The sequence below is a fragment of the Protopterus annectens genome, chromosome 9.part0, assembly GCF_019279795.1.
Source record: "Protopterus annectens isolate FY-2018-M chromosome 9.part0, PAN1.0, whole genome shotgun sequence".
Lineage (NCBI taxonomy): Eukaryota > Metazoa > Chordata > Ceratodontiformes > Protopteridae > Protopterus > Protopterus annectens.
The window spans coordinates 1,782,702,236-1,782,719,465 of record NC_056743.1 but is presented as its reverse complement, the minus strand read 5'-3'; the positions used below and the strand labels follow the sequence as shown (position 1 = coordinate 1,782,719,465).

The 17,230-nt window shown below is 38.7% G+C and overlaps 1 long non-coding RNA gene across 3 annotated transcripts in view; it reads right to left on the bottom strand.

Annotated features, from left to right (window-relative positions):
* The window catches only part of LOC122810989, a 271,067-nt gene that overhangs the window by 79,911 nt on the left and 173,926 nt on the right, over nucleotides 1-17,230 (bottom strand). The gene's annotated exons all lie outside the window — the stretch shown is intronic.

The following is a 17,230-nucleotide window of genomic DNA, read 5'->3' as shown; positions in this document are numbered from 1 at the left end:
TTTACTGATGGCCTCTGCCCATCAGAGACACTGGAGCCACACCAGAGGTGAATTTCTAATTACCTATTCATCAGTCCAAGTTGCACGTAAATAGGGATAGGGAGGAGCTCTGCTTCAGATGGATGGGAGGTCTGTTTACAAGAATGGGAATTCTCTGAGAAACATATCTGTGATATTCATGCCTAAATGTTGCAGGTCTTCTCTCACCCACCCTAGAAAAAGTAAGAACAATACTAAGGGGGCTGTGTAAGGGATGACATAATCGTTATCTAGAAGGTGCTCTAAATATTGCAAGAGCTCCAAATATTAAATAAGATTGAACATTGCAAGTACCCATCTATTTTTGAAAAAATATACGTAAGGACAATTGTATTAGAAACTACCAATGTCTCACAAGCACTGCACATGTATATATTAAGACAAAATAGACTGTGTAATATCTACAGGGAAAGTAAAAATAAAATATTTTTCTAAGCTAATAATTAGCAATGCATGCTTTCAATTCTTAGTGCACTGTGGTTGGAAATATAACAAATTACATTCTCCAAACCTGTGGCTTCAGATTTTGTGAATGGTTACCAGTTGCCTTTGGCTTCTGCTTTTGTGAGGGGTTACATTTTATGCTTACTTTACTCAACTATTTTATCATACTGTAGTTCAAAATTTCCTGCCCACAGAAAATTAATTTATGCTCCGATGTCTGCACGTGTGCTTCTAAATTACTTACTAAATTCCTAAATTAATTACTGGTGTAATTTCCTCATCCTACTCGACTCTACTGATTATGTTTGGTGATTTACCAGTGCCAAGGGGTTTCAGTCTGCTCTGTCTTCTCTCACTTCACTCTGGCTCACTACATTCCCCTAACCTACCCTCAATTCTCACCCATCCCCACATCATTTACTTTATATACACAAATCTCCTCCCCCAGTTGCCAGCTTGTGAGTAAGCACAAAATTATCATTTTGTGAAATCACTCCCCTTCAACTATTTAAATTTATTGGCCATTCAACTCTGTTCCATAGAACCAGAATACAAACGTGTCCACTATCCTTTCAATATCTAGCTGCTTAGTGTACACTGCAGTACAGAGGACATTAACCCATTCTTTTCCATCTTACCTTTAAACATCTATTGCAAGACCACCAGTTATTGAAGAGCCCATATTCTACCTGTCAGAAATCATCTTGGGATTAGTGCTTCTGCTTATTCCTAGTGAGGGAAGGAGCACAGGGAAATTATTTCCTGGAGACTGCTGATCACCAGAAAGCCTAATAACTGCTTCATAGGTGACAGCTTGGAATTTGTGCTTATATTCTACTCCTAGTGAACGAAGGAGCAGTGTGCATTGATTCGTGACTGTTTCTAGCTGGGCAGTCAATGTTTGTGCTTGACGTTCCTGACTGGTCTGGTTGTTAGTCAAGGTATCTACCAGGAAAAAGTTACAACAAGCCTACAGACCCTTGCATCATCTGGGACAAGACTGTGGATCGCCAAACAGGCTGTGGCGTGCTTCTCATCTTGAGATCAGTGCTAATGTTTTACTTCTGGTGGAAGAAGAAGCAAAAGAGCATTGTATCCCAGCAGAGTGAAGCTGTGAAAACACCACTCGTATTAGCCAAGAAGTAGCCATTCATGTGACTCCCCTCTTCATCATTCTTGACAAGCTAATTCTTTGTTCTCAGTAAGTACTGCTAGTGATTGGTTTGTTTTAACTTCAGAATATCTGCCTAAATACTTCATCCGTTAAATTTTTCAAGGTCTACGTATTAGTTTTCTCTCAAGTGTTTGGCAGTGCCCTGTACAGACACAGACACCTTGAATGGCATTTTTCTTGTAAAAGCACAACTGAAATTTAACCAGTACCTAGCTGCACACAGGACAACTAGTTTGCAATGACAAGCACTGTCCCCAGAGTTGCAAACCAGATACTTGTGACATTGCTTTATATCCTGACTCCAACTGTCTAATCAATAAAAAAAGGGTCTGTTGCCATGGATATGAACTTTCCCACTATCTCTGTTATGAGCTTGGTGGATATAGGCATCCTGAGGAAATGTAGAAATTGCCTCATGTTTACTAACAATAAGTTAATTCTCAAACAAACCGCTATGGTATGTGAGAGATGTATTTACACAATATCACTGGAGGCAAAGCTCTCACATAAAAGTACTCCTAATGTCAATAAGGTTGTCAGTAGTACACACACTGCGCCCATCACGCACAATTCAAAACAGATATAGAGACCCACATATGCTGAGGCACTTAAATGTAACCTTCCTAAACTCAAAGACCTCCTAGACAAAGTAGACATAACAAATGCCCTTAGCAGCCCCAAATGCACTCTTTCAAAACAACACCGACATCAACACACACAGCCACATCTCATGGAGCTTCTACTTCTAAGCCCATAAGGCAAGCCACCACACAAACCAACATTCTAGTCATTGGTGACTGCACCATGAGACACACTGATGTCCCTCTCAGCAGGCTGAGTAAGAAGAAAGTCAATTCAGTTGCTTAGCAGGGTCTAGGATCTGCCACATTATGCATGCACTCAGGTCATTGGATCACATGTACCAGTAAGACTCAGTCGTAGTCCACATGAGAGTAAATGACCTGAGATGTACCTCCATAAATTATATGAAAAGAGGTATCATGGAGCTCTCAGAATATGTGTTTCAGGCTGGTATGAGCCTAGCATTAAGCAACATTTTACCTTCTCCAAGTATGATATCACAGTATGAACAAAAGATGACGGACTTTAATAATTGGCTTAGTTTCTGGTGTCATTCTAAGGGGGTGCAATATTTGTCAGCATGGAAGGAGATGGTCAACAGACCACACTGTTTTGCCAAGGATGGTCTGCACCTGTCCCCTCTAGGCTTTTGAATATTTGCTAAAACATTGTCTTCCCCCATAGTTCCTTTTTTAGGCAGTGCCAAACTGAATGTACTTCCAACATAACAAATCAAAACCAAGGAAATCTAAAAGTATTGCTGCTCAAGGCTAGGAGTCTAAACAAAATAACTCCACTCCCTAGAAGCTCTCTTCGCCCTAGAGAATGCTGACATCTGTATGATCACTGACACATGGTTTAAAGGTGAGGAGAGCACAACAACAGTGCAAATTTATAATGCCTTCCGCGCATTTAGGCCAGCTACTTCACAGGCAGGGGCTAAAGGTGGAGGTGTCTCTATTTACATCAAAAATAAATATATTTCCAGGATGGTCAAACAGGACGATGCAGTTGAGTTGCTCCATGTACAACTCACCATAGGCAAAGTCTAATACCACTTCCTTGGTAGCTATAAGTCCCCCTCTATAACCCAGGAAACCCATACCATGTATTTAAACTTATTGGAAACACTCATCATCCAAGCCATACTATATTCATGGGCAGCTTTAATTACTCTACTATTAACTGCGAATCCTATACGACACCAAATGTACACCCACAGAGATTCCTGGATTTTGCAAACACAAACTCCCTGGACCAATTGTCAATACATCAACCAGGTGTACCACCGTATTGGATCTGGTCCTCAATAATATTGGAGAGTGCTGCACACACCCTCCTGTAATGTCTTCCCTGTAAAGTCAGACCACAAAATGGTCTCCTTTGAAGTAAAAATAAAACCTGGCCCCCAGCTAACCCTGCAAAATTTCAAGTCCTCATAAACCCTGAGAACACTGCTGCTTATGCAGAACTGTTCAAAGAAACCTTGTACAAGCATGTTAATAGCTGCACAGAGGCAGTTGTACTCACCAGGAAGAAGTACAGAACTAACTCAAAAACAAGCCACCATGGTGGAATCATAAAATCAATAGGCTGTATAACAGAAGGAAGAAAATCATGGAAAAATGTTGAAAGTGCAGCACCCAACAGGATAAAAGCACTCTCATCAAGTTAACAAACAACTCATGGGTCAAATAAAGTCCACCAAAGCCAAATTTGAGCATGATTGTGTGCAGAGCTCATTGTAAATGGATCCACCTGTACTGAGTCAGAAGATATAGAAAACCTACTGGCCAATAAATTCAGCTCCAACATCACCCTCTCTCTCCCTCAACCTTCCCTCAGGAAATGCTATCAAATATAACTCCCCCTGCTATCACTAGGGAACAGGTCCTTAATACTCTCTCTACAGCTAAGAACACTGCATCAATGGGCCCAGACAGTATCCCAGGATGCCTTCTAAATAGCATGAAACATGGCCTATCAGGACATCTGGGATTGCTATTTAACTTCAGCCTCCAAGCAGGCTTTATGCCTCATGAATGGAGAAGAGGAATAGTCATCCCTCTGCACAAAGGTGAGCCATCTTCCACCCTGGAAACTACTGACCCATAAGTCTCAGTAGTTTTCTATATAAGGCCATGTAAAGAATTATCATGGAAATGATCAATAGTGATATAGTAAACCTATGGACAGTGGTCCAAACCCAGTTTGGTTTAGTCAAGGGCATGTCATGCCTATTCGTCCTGGTGAACTTCTTTGAGAAGGTCAACAAAGTAATGGAGAAAGGCAAAATGGTTCACACTGCCTACCTGGTCAAAGCATTTGACACAATACCCCACTGGGGTATTGTTGACAAATTCAAGAGGTTGGGTACAGATGCATATGTCACCCAGTGGATAGCCAACTGGCTGACACCCATAGCCAAGAAGGTAGAATTGAGGAGTCCACCTCTACAAAGAGGCCAGTCACAAGTGGATTCTCTCAGGGATCCATCCTTGAGCCACTCCTTTTTGGCATTTACTTCTTTGAAGTCACGGCAAGTGTCAGTGGTCTCTGGCTGATAAAATTTACAGATGCTTCAAAGTAGGAGCTGTCATTGTACCCCACGTTGACACAAATGTTTTCCAGGAAGGGCTGACACAGACAAACAACTGTTGTCAGAGCCATGGACTAAAACTAAATGCCGAGAAATGCAACTAGTATCCTTCAGGAAGTCATCCACCCCAGGTAACTATCTTATTGACAACACACTCTTTAGAGTTGACCCAGTAGTCAGGGACTTAAGGACACACTTAGACAGTAATCTAACCTTTGACCATCCTGTGTCTACAGTGGTAAGGAATTCATTCTATGTTGTGCAACATATAAATAAAGGTATGGCTTCTAAGTCCAAAGAAGTCATTGTTCCACTGTATCAAACATTCATCAGACCTATCATTCAGTACAATTCCCCCTTTGGTATGTACCTAACCAGGTATATCCAACAATTTTATCATTAACAGAGATTCCTCATTAAAAGAATACAGGAAGTAAGTAAAATGTCCTATGCAGATCACCACAAGGCCCTATCCCTGTATTCTGTCTCCTACAGGCTTTTCAGGGAAGATATATGCCTGGCATACAGATCATCAACAGACCCCACTCTGATGGACCTCCTGCATATCCGCAAAACAAACAGCACCAGAATTATCCATTCTAAAGTCTTAAACCTTGCCCGTGATACAAATAGAATCTGCTGGAGAGACAGGTATGTATCCCAGAAACCACCCCATGCCTGTCCCCTCTAGGCTTTTGAATATTAGCTAAAACATTGTCTTCCCCCATAATTCCTTTTTTAGGCAATGCCAAACTGAATGTACTTCCAACATAACAAATCAAAACCAAGGAAATCTAAAAGTATTGCTGCTCAAGGCTAGGAGTCTAAACAAAATAACTTCACTCCCTAGAAGCTCTCTTCGCCCTAGAGAATGCTGACATCTGTATGATCACTGACACATGGTTTAAAGGTGAGGAGAGCACAACAACAGTGCAAAATTATAATGCCTTCCGCGCATTTAGGCCAGCTACTTCACAGGCAGGGGCTAAAGGTGGAGGTGTCTCTATTTGCATCAAAAAAATATATATATTTCCAGGATGGTCAAACAGGACGATGCAGTTGAGCTGCTCCATGTACAACTCACCGTAGGCAAAGTCTAATACCACTTCCTTGGTAGCTTTGTCCCCCTCTATAACCCAGGAAACCCATACCATGTATTTAAACTTATTGGAAGCACTCATCATCCAAGCTATACTATATTCATGGGCAGCTTTAATTACTCTACTATTAACTGCGAATCCTATACGACACCAAATGTACACCCACAGAGATTCCTGGATTTTGCAAACACAAACTCCCTGACCAATTGTCAGTACATGAACCAGGTGTACAACCGTATTGGATCTGGTCCTCACTAATACTGGAGAGTGCTGCACACCCCCTCCTGTAATGTCTTCCCTGTAAAGTCAGACCACAAAATGGTCTCCTTTGAAGTAAAAATAAAACCTGGCCCCCAGCTAACCCTGCAAAATTTCAAGTCCTCATAAACCCTGAGAACACTGCTGCTTATGCAGAACTGTTCAAAGAAACCTTGTGCAAGCATGTTAATAGCTGCACAGAGGCAGTTGTACCCACCAGGAAGAAGTACAGAACTAACTCAAAAACAAGCCACCATGGTGGAATCATAAAATCAATAGGCTGTATAACAGAAGGAAGAAAATCATGGACAAATGTTGAAAGTGCAGCACCCAACAGGATAAAAGCACTCTCATCAAGTTAACAAACAACTCATGGGTCAAATAAAGTCCACCAAAGCCAAATTTGAGCATGATTGTGTGCAGAGCTCATTGTAAATGGATCCACCTGTACTGAGTCAGAAGATATAGAAAATCTACTGGCCAATACATTCAGCTCCAACTTCACCCTCTCTCTCCCTCAACCTTCCCTCAGGAAATGCTATCAAATATAACTCCCCCTGCTATCACTAGGGAACAGGTCCTTAATACTGTCTCTACAGCTAAGAACACTGCATCAATGGGCCCAGACAATATACCAGGATGCCTTCCAAATAGCATCAAACATGGCCTATCAGGATGTCTGGGATGGCTATTTAACTGCAGCCTCCAAGCGGGCTTCATGCCTCATGATTGGAGAACAGGAATAGTCATCCGTCTGCACAAAGGTGGGCCATCTTCCACCCTGGAAACTACTGACCCATAAGTCTCAGTAGTTTTCTATATAAGGCCATGTAAAGAATTGTCATGGAAATGATCAGTAGTGATATAGTAAACCTACGGACAGTGGTCCAAACCCAGTTTGGTTTCGTCAAGGGCATGTCATGCCTATTCATCCTGGTGAACTTCTTTGAGAAGGTCAACAAAGTAATGGAGAAAGGCAAAATGGTTCACACTGACTACCTGGTCAAAGCATTTGACACAATACCCCACTGGGGTATTGTTGACAAACTCAAGAGGTTGGGTACAGATGAATATGTCACCCAGTGGATAGCCAGCTGGCTCACACCCATAGCCAAGAAGGTAGAATTGGGGAGTCCACCTCTACAAAGAGGCCAGTCACAAGTGGATTCTCTCAGGGATCCATCCTTGAGCCACTCCTTTTTGGCATTTACTTCTTTGAAGTTAAGGCAAGTGTTAGTGGTCTCTGGCTGATGAAATTTACAGATTATTGCAAAGTAGGAGCTGTCATTGTACCCCACGTTGACACAAATGTTTTCCAGGAAGGGCTGACACAGACAAACAACTGTTGTCAGAGCCATGGACTAAAACTAAATGCCAAGAAATGCAACTAGTATCCTTCAGGAAGTCATCCACCCCAGGTAACTATCTTATTGACAACACACTCTTTAGAGTTGACCCAGTAGTCAGGGACTTAAGGACACACTTAGACAGTAATCTAACCTTTGACCATCCTGTGTCTACAGTAGTAAGGAAATCATTCTATGTTGTGCACCATATAAATAAAGGTATGGCTTCTAAGTCCAAAGAAGTCATTGTTCCACTGTATCAAACATTCATCAGACCTATCATTCAGTACAATTACCCCTTTGGTATGTACCTAACCAGGCATATCCAACAATTTTATCATTAACAGAGATTCCTCATTAAAAGAATACAGGAAGTAAGTAAAATGTCTTATGCAGATCACCTCAAGGCCCTATCCCTGTATTCTGTCTCCTACATGCTTTTGAGGGAAGATCTATGCCTGGCATACAGAGCATCAACAGACCCCACTCTGATGGACCTCCTGCATATCCACAAAACAAACAGCACCAGAATTATCCATTCTAAAGTCTTAAACCTTGCCCGTGATACAAATAGAATCTGCTGGAGAGACAGGTATGTATCCCAGAAACCAGCCCATGTCTGAAAGCGGCTTCCCTTACACATGAAGCAGAGTTCCTCCCTAACCCAATTCAAGTGCAGCTTGGACAATTGGATGGGAAACAGGAAATTCATCCATTTTATTTATTTATTTATTAATAATAAATAAAATAAAATAAATAAATAAATTCATCCATGGTTTGACACCTATGTCTCTAATGGACACAGGCAATCTGTAAATTGTTCATCTCCCAGACCTGCTTGTAAATGCTTCATCTCAAAAGCCCCTACTTGCACTTATCAAGTGTATCAGAACTTGTCATATATTTGAGATGCATGGCTAGGCTTAAAATGCCCTTGTGGTTGTTAGCCTAGTAAAAACCTATGAACCTATGTGCCCACTTGAGTTAAATCCATATACTCAGCTATCCCTAACATCAGTTTCCTCTACAACATTCCCTCTGTCAACTCACACAAACCTGCCCACTGCTATCTAAAAACTAATGAAAATCTCAAACTCTAAAAGCAACCCCTTCCAATCCTCTTACAGCAACTAAATCTCTTCACTATCACTACCTGCTATACTACTACAGTCTTACACCCTCCTAACTATAAAAGCAAAAAAACTAACTTTTGCAGCTATAAACATTAAAACTATAAAAAAATAAAACTGTTGAGCTACATCCATGGATATTCCAATTTAGACCAAATGTTCTATCCATAACTGAAACCTGGTTGAAACCTAGCATGGGCAATACCCAACAGTAAGACAGGAATATCTCCTTATGAAATTATGACAGGGAGTAAAATGCCATTACAGTTACCTTTTGATCCTGATACACCAGATGGTAGGTCTATGTTAGAAATCAGCAAGCATGAGGAATGGTTAAAACAGCTTACAAAGGTATGTGATCACAATGCAAGAGCACAAGCTTTCCATCTGTGGAAAAAGGTCTCTATGGAACAAAGGTATTATTAAAAATATTCCAGATGGAAGGGCCCTGGAATAGCAATTGTCAGGGACCTTTTGAAATAGTGGAACAAACAGGTCCATTAGTATACAAAATAAAAGGTAAAAAGAAAAACAGAACACGTATAGTGCATAGAGATCAAATGAGAGTAGTTAAAAGCAGTGAAGACATGAAGTCACAGAAGTGACTCATAGATTCATAGATTCATAGATTAGTACTAGGCTAACTGCCCTTGCAAGCCATTTTAAGCCTAGCCAATTATCCCCTGTGAGATTCAAACCTTGTACCTTGTGTTTGTAAGGCAAACACCTTAACCATTAGGTCACCCCTCCCAACCCCAAAGGGATGTTTCTTTCATACACACTTACCCCCCTTCACACACACTTGCCACCTGCTGGATTCAAACCCCTACCGAACTATGTTATGACACTAGAGATGGACGCATTAGCACGGCGCGCTATTCGGATTACAGGCATGTATTTTCTTTTCAGAAAATGAAAATGAAGCTGGTGTCTAAAGTGCACCTGTTTGGAATACAGAAGAGCAAAAGGAAGACAAAAGCAAATGTAAATAATTTTGTAAAGATATCTACATTTAAGTGTGTGCTAGTTAAATGAATATTTTGTTTTTTACAAGTTTTTGTAATTGTATAATAGCACCAGGGATAGCAGAGACCCCGACAGAAAAGGCATACAGAAGTAATGTTACTAACATGAGGTTGTGATGAGTAAATGATACTACAAATAAAAGTAAGGGTAACTTTCCTTGTCCAGAGGGACAAAAATGTCACATTGGAAACCTTTCCTTTGACCAGAGTGTCACAGTCTGGAAGACAGCCAGAATGACAGGTATATGTCCAACTCTCACAACTTAAAGCAAATGCATCTTTACAAAATAATACTGCAATAAAATGCTGAATATTGCAAGGGGAAAGGACACTATTTCAATTTTGTATTGACTGTGTAAATGGTACTGCAGAAGAGTCTAAAATAGACTACAGGAGGGAAATCTATTTGTAGCAATGATTCAGTAATTAGTGGAAGACAGCCTTGCCTTTTTATTATCAGAACTTTTAATAATAATCCCACAGCCAAGCTTGAACAAGTAATCAGTAAACAATATGTATGGTAGTGGGACAGGAATACCAGAAAACAATATTACATTTTGATATTTCATTCCCTCCTGACTAATACTGGCTGTAGAAGACCAAAAGCATGGTACAATACTCTTTTAGAGGGGATGGGAACAGGTTTAGATGCCTTAAATTCAGCTGATATAGAAATCTTAGCAAATAGACTAAAACTAATAGGTCAAGATATTTCACAAATTGTGCACTTACACAATGGTTACCCACTATATGGGCATCACAAAAAGAGCATGTTAACTTTCAGAAGGAATTTCTGCAATGTTTTAATGAATCTTTGATTAGCAGGCTTCAGTTTGATGTTAATGTCACTAGGTTTGTAGATTGGACTAAGTGCACTTTGCAGTCATTGCATGTACACATGCAGAAACATTCAGTACAAATGAAGTAAAAGTCAAATAATGAATATGTATGGAGAACAATGTTTGAGAAATGGATCCCGAGTACCAAGTGGATTGAAATGCATGGGCAGCAAACGGTCTGCACAAATACATACTGTACAGGAAAAATTGCACATTATTATGTAACATGTTCAAAGTTAATGTGCCAAATTGTAGTTTTACCACTGGTTTTTGTACCACCATTCTAGCTGTAACAGTATTGGTCACCCCAGTTAGAGAGAAATTATAGTGATTTACAAAATAAAACACAAAATCGAACATTGTACTCATACGGCTAGTGGACCAGTGTGTGGTCAGCACTCACCAGTGTATCAACCATGCTTTTTACAACATCCTGTAAATTTGTGTAAATGGACAATTATACCTCCTAGTTTTGAGATGTTTACTGAAATAGCCCAACAGTTTGTGTGTATCATAACAAATCAAAGTTTAACATTTACAAAGCAACATCCTTTAGTGAGTTGTCTTAATAATATAACTCACCTGACATGGCATAAGGGAATGTATGTGTTCATTCCAGAAAGCAAGGTGGCAATGCCTTTGCAATGGAATCCACAAACATTGTCAATGATTAATGTAGGATTTTCTTTAGAATCATTACATAAAGTCATAAATGAAAGTAGACAGTTAATTCAACAGTTGTAAAAGGTTAATAGGATAATCCTAAGTCATGAATTAAGTTCTGTGATTATAGAAAACAAATTAATCAAGTTAGCTGAAAAAAAATTAAGCAGACACAGCCCATAATCGGTGAGACATTTTTATAGAATGGACTACAAAAAGAAAAATAGTTGTTAGACTAGATTATACCCCCGATTCTGGTAGTAATTCTTGTTCTCTCTGTACTAACTGTTTGAATTGTGTTTTGACCTGCTATATCAAGAGAAAGCTAAAGGTTTTGTTTCCTAATGTGTTTTCTGTAAATCACAATGGAAATTATAATCTGACCAAAGCATACATATCAGTGTAAACTGTTCTATGTGTTTTTAAAACAAAAGGGAGAACTGTTAGAATACATTCAAGGGTTATAAAATTTCTTTTCTGAAAATAAGTAGAAAAAGTAAGAAAAAATAGTAAAGTAGTTACTATGCATGTTTGGCATCCATACTATGTGGCTATAATTGTTCCATGACTAACACAATTGCAAGGAGAACTGCAGATAAGGATGAATCCCTAATTCCTGAAATGATTACTAACACAGGTGCAAGGAGATCCAGAGACAGGAACGACTCCCTAAGTCTTGAGGGTTGTCACATAATTCACCTTGAAACAGAACAAAAATCAGCTTATCAGCAGACTGCATGACATCAAGCAAATACCAAAGTTTTGACTTTATTCAGATGGTGTGAGAAAAACTGTACAAAAGGACTGCAAAACTAATTGTTGGTAGCTGGCTATTTTGTAGGAACATAGTTCTGAGGTAAAAGGGAATCATCATCTGTATCTGCATCAAAATGCAAAACCTTGTACAGTAAAAGCTGTTAGGCTGTAATATGTATTGCGTGTCATTTATTATATAAATAAGTTATTTTATTAGTAACTGCACTCAAGCTGGTTTAAGTACAGTACCGCAAAGTATGCTTTTGATAAAATCTGTCAGGTGGCTAAAATTTATCAAATGCCACCAAAATAGCAACCCCATGTTGTAATATAATTTACTATGATCACCCAAAAAGGAAAGGAGGTAGTATTGCTCTACTATTACCCAGCATCTACCAGGTCACCCCCTACAATTAACCAATACCAGATTTCAGAAAAGCAGAACACATTATCGCTTTTCTGAAATTAAATAAGCAGAAGCAAATATGTATTACTGCACAATGCATCCCCCTAGGTGACAACCTAGCTCTTCTCCAAGAAATTCTAAGGTGGATATCTACAAATATTCCAGAAGAAACAATTCTGCTAGGGAATGGAAATATTAACTGGTCGGACTTTACAACAAATTTCTCTGTATCCAGTATAAACCTGTATGGTTTTAAACAACTCAGTAATAGCGTAACATACCTCATAAAAAAGAGTCTCCTTTTTACACTGGATTCTAGTATCAGACCTAGGCTTATTCACCTCTTCAGGTATATTTTTAGACTCTCTAAGTGACCACCTCCCAAACTTTGCAAATAGACACATAGTGCATCCACCAAAACAGTAAATCTATAAAACAACTTACAACTTAAGAAATTTCAACCCAGAAATGATTACCTCTACCCTCTCGGCAATAAATTGGAACATACTTAAATACATACCTTTGGATGACTCAGGCATTACATTTAATTCAATTTTCCTAAATATACTTAACAACCATGATCCCCCTACAAAGAAGAGAATAAAAACAAACAACACAAAGTGGCTTTCCAAAACTAGCAAGGTATTTATGCATAACAAAGGTAGAGCTTGGAATGAGTGGCAAAAATATAAAACCCCACAACATCTCTAGCATTTTAGACAACATCACAACCAGATGGAAAAAAAATAAAAGCATACAAAAAAAGGTTCTATAATACCATTCAAGATAACATACCTACAATCCAAAAATAAAAAAAAAATCTGGACATCAGTTAATGAACTACTACATCCTAGCCAAAAGTACAATCCCAACCTCTCTCACAACAAAACACTGCTTGAAATTGCCACACAGTTCAACTGCTGTTTTATAGGTAGCATAGCCTTCATTACCAAAAACTCTTACTACTAATTCTGACTCTTTCCATCAGCCACCGACCAATATCCCTACTTTCATCTTAAAGAACTCCTTAACAAACTTAAGGTATGCTTCACCTCAGTCAATAACCTTCTAAGTAAACGTATCAAAATGGCTGCAAACAGTACTGATTATCATGTCTCTATTCTTATAAACATGTCCATTATAAAATCCTACATCCCCTCCCTGTGGAAAAAAAATCACATATTACCCCATTACATAAAGGAGATACTGCAACAGATAATACAAACTTCGGAACCATAGTTATCGTAGCCTACCTAAAATACTAGAAAAATGTATCCAAAACCAACTATGAAAATATATCCTTCAAACACAACTTCTCATTCCCACTAAACATTGATTCTATCCATCCCATAGTAGTAAAACTGCGATCCTAGCCTTGACAGAAAGAGTCGACAGAGAAAGAGATGATAGCAAACTAGTGTCTTCCCTACTCCTAGACTTATCCAAAGCCTTTGAAAGAATTTGCCATAAAAATATATCTCAGATGTCCACACTATGACTATCAATACCCACCCCTAATGGTTCAAAAGCTATTTGTCCAACAGATGCTAATTGGTAAAATGAAACTTAGCAGTCTCTCACTACCTCCCAGTTACTACTGGCATACCACTGGGCTCTATCCTTGCCTCTGTACTCTTTAATATTCTTAATAATACCATCCATAGTTTGACTCAACCTGCCTCACTAATTGAATACACCAATGACTAGATGCAAATACATGTCCATCAAACAATCTGGCACAATTGCAACAAATTTTACAGCCACAGGAAAGTGTCTCTGTATCTCACAATTTATGTTCAACCCCCCCCCCCCACTCCACAAAAAAAAAATCAACTACTACTTTTTTTCTCCAAATCCTTTTCACAAATCTCTCTGAATAATAATCCTGTTGAAGTCACTTCCCATACAAAACTTTTATGAGTAATCGTAGTCAACAATCCCAAATCTGGCCTGCAAATACAAAGCTTTATTACAAAAAAAACATCAAAACTTGATATGCTCTACAGGGCTAATACGGTCCTTACCAGTATAACTCTTAGTACACAAGCCTTTACTTAACCTCCTCTCATCACTACTTTATGGTGCCCCATGTTTACAAACTCCTGGCCTCATAAAAACCAAAACTTGGACAGTGTTACAATAAAATCACCAAATTTGCAGAAAATACTCCTTTAAAAGCTGCACTGTCCCTAAAAACCTAATCAGCTACATTTTGCTTACAAAATCATTCATTATTCTTTTGCCCAAATCTAAATAGAATTCTACATGCTTGCACCCCAAATAACCACTACAGACTGATGACCAAAAACTTCTCACTGTCCATAAACCAATCAAATCTTCAGGATGCAAATTGCACTCCTCCTCTATTGCCAAATCATCCTTCCTTCCTTCCTTCTACCAATTCAAAATCACGCTAAAATATTACCTAACAAATACTTAGCTCTGCCTCTGCTCTATATCAGGCCAAGCATGCATTTCTTTCATTGCAACCCCCATGCATCTCCTCTTGTACACTTCCTTGCACTTCCCCCACTGCCATAAACTCCATTTCTCCTTTTCCCCTCTTTATGACTCACTCTACTGCACTATTCTTCTATACTATCTCTTAATATTGTAGCATAATAATGCTTCAAACAAACATAAACTGCAAGTATAGTTACTTAGGTAATATTAACAGCTAATTTTCTTAAATCAAGTATACAAATCTAACTTGTAAATGACAATCTCATACATGCAGTTTTATCATCATTTTTCGTTTCTATGTTATAAATATCATTTCATCTAGTTTGTAAATGGTCATCTTCTATATGGTACCTCATCCTTTATATCCTCATTACCATTTTTTAATATTATAGGATCCTGGGATCCTAGGAGGTTACTAGGCATCATTTAATCTAGTTTGTAAATGGTCATCTTCTGTATGGTACCTCGTCCTTTATATCCTCATTATCCTTTTCTAATATTATAGGATCCTGGGATCCTAGGAGGTTACTAGGCATCATTTCATCTAGTTTGTAAATGGTCATCTTCTATATGGTACCTCATCCTTTATATCCTCATTACCATTTTCTAATATTATAGGATCCTGGGATCCTATGAGGTTACTAGGCATCATTTCATCTAGTTTGTAAATGGTCATCTTCTATATGGTACCTCATCCTTTATATCCTCATTACCATTTTCTAATATTATAGGATCCTGGGATCCTAGGAGGTTACTAGGCATCATTTCATCTAGTTTGTAAATGGTCATCTTCTATATGGTACATCATCCTTATATCCTCATTACCATTTTCTAATATTATAGGATCCTGGGATCCTAGGAGGTTACTAGGCATCATTTAATCTAGTTTGTAAATGGTCATCTTCTGTATGGTACCTCGTCCTTTATATCCTCATTATCCTTTTCTAATATTATAGGATCCTGGGATCCTAGGAGGTTACTAGGCATCATTTCATCTAGTTTGTAAATGGTCATCTTCTATATGGTACCTCATCCTTTATATCCTCATTACCATTTTTTTAATATTATAGGATCCTGGGATCCTAGGAGGTTACTAGGCATCATTTCATCTAGTTTGTAAATGGTCATCTTCTATATGGTACCTCATCCTTTATATCCTCATTACCATTTTCTAATATTATAGGATCCTGGGATCCTAGGAGGTTACTAGGCATCATTTCATCTAGTTTGTAAATGGTCATCTTCTATATGGTACCTCATCCTTTATATCCTCATTACCATTTTCTAATATTATAGGATCCTGGGATCCTAGGAGGTTACTAGGCATCATTTCATCTAGTTTATAAATGGTCATCTTCTATATGGTACCTCATCCTTTATATCCTCATTACCATTTTCTAATATTATAGGATCCTGGGATCCTAGGAGGTTACTAGGCATCATTTCATCTAGTTTGTAAATGGTCATCTTCTATATGGTACCTCATCCTTTATACCCTCATTATCATTTTCTAATATTATAGGATCCTGGGATCCTAGGAGGTTACTAGGCATCATTTCATCTAGTTTGTAAATGGTCATCTTCTATATGGTACCTCATCCTTTATACCCTCATTATCATTTTCTAATATTATAGGATCCTGGGATCCTAGGAGGTTACTAGGCATCATTTCATCTAGTTTGTAAACGGTCATCTTCTATATGGTACCTCATCCTTTATATCCTCATTACCATTTTCTAATATTATAGGATCCTGGGATCCTAGGAGGTTACTAGGCATCATTTCATCTAGTTTGTAAATGGTCATCTTCTATATGGTACCTCATCCTTTATATCCTCATTACCATTTTCTAATATTATAGGATCCTGGGATCCTAGGAGGTTACTAGGCATCATTTCATCTAGTTTGTAAATGGTCATCTTCTATATGGTACCTCATCCTTTATATCCTCATAATCATTTTCTAATATTATAGGATCCTGGGATCCTAGGAGGTTACTAGGCATCATTTCATCTAGTTTTTAAATGGTCATCTTCTATATGGTACCTCATCCTTTATATCCTCATTACCATTTTCTAATATTATAGGATCCTGGGATCCTAGGAGGTTACTAGGCTAAAGGCCCTGGGCCCTTACAAGCCTAGCCAAGAGTTTATCCCCAAAAAGAAACCTCAGTTACCCCCTGTCACCCCTGTCAGTGAGGGACACGGGTAGAACCCCTGGGACAAATTTGTGGTTTCCCATACACTCATCAAGGTTGCACTTGAAGAGGGTCAGCGATGTGGTCTGTTTGACATGTATGGGAAGTCTATTCCAGAGACTGGGCAGCCTCTAGGAGACAAACCTGTCTCTCCAGCAGGTTTTGTTGATGTCGCCTATTAGATTCAGGCCTTTTGAGCAGGTAGT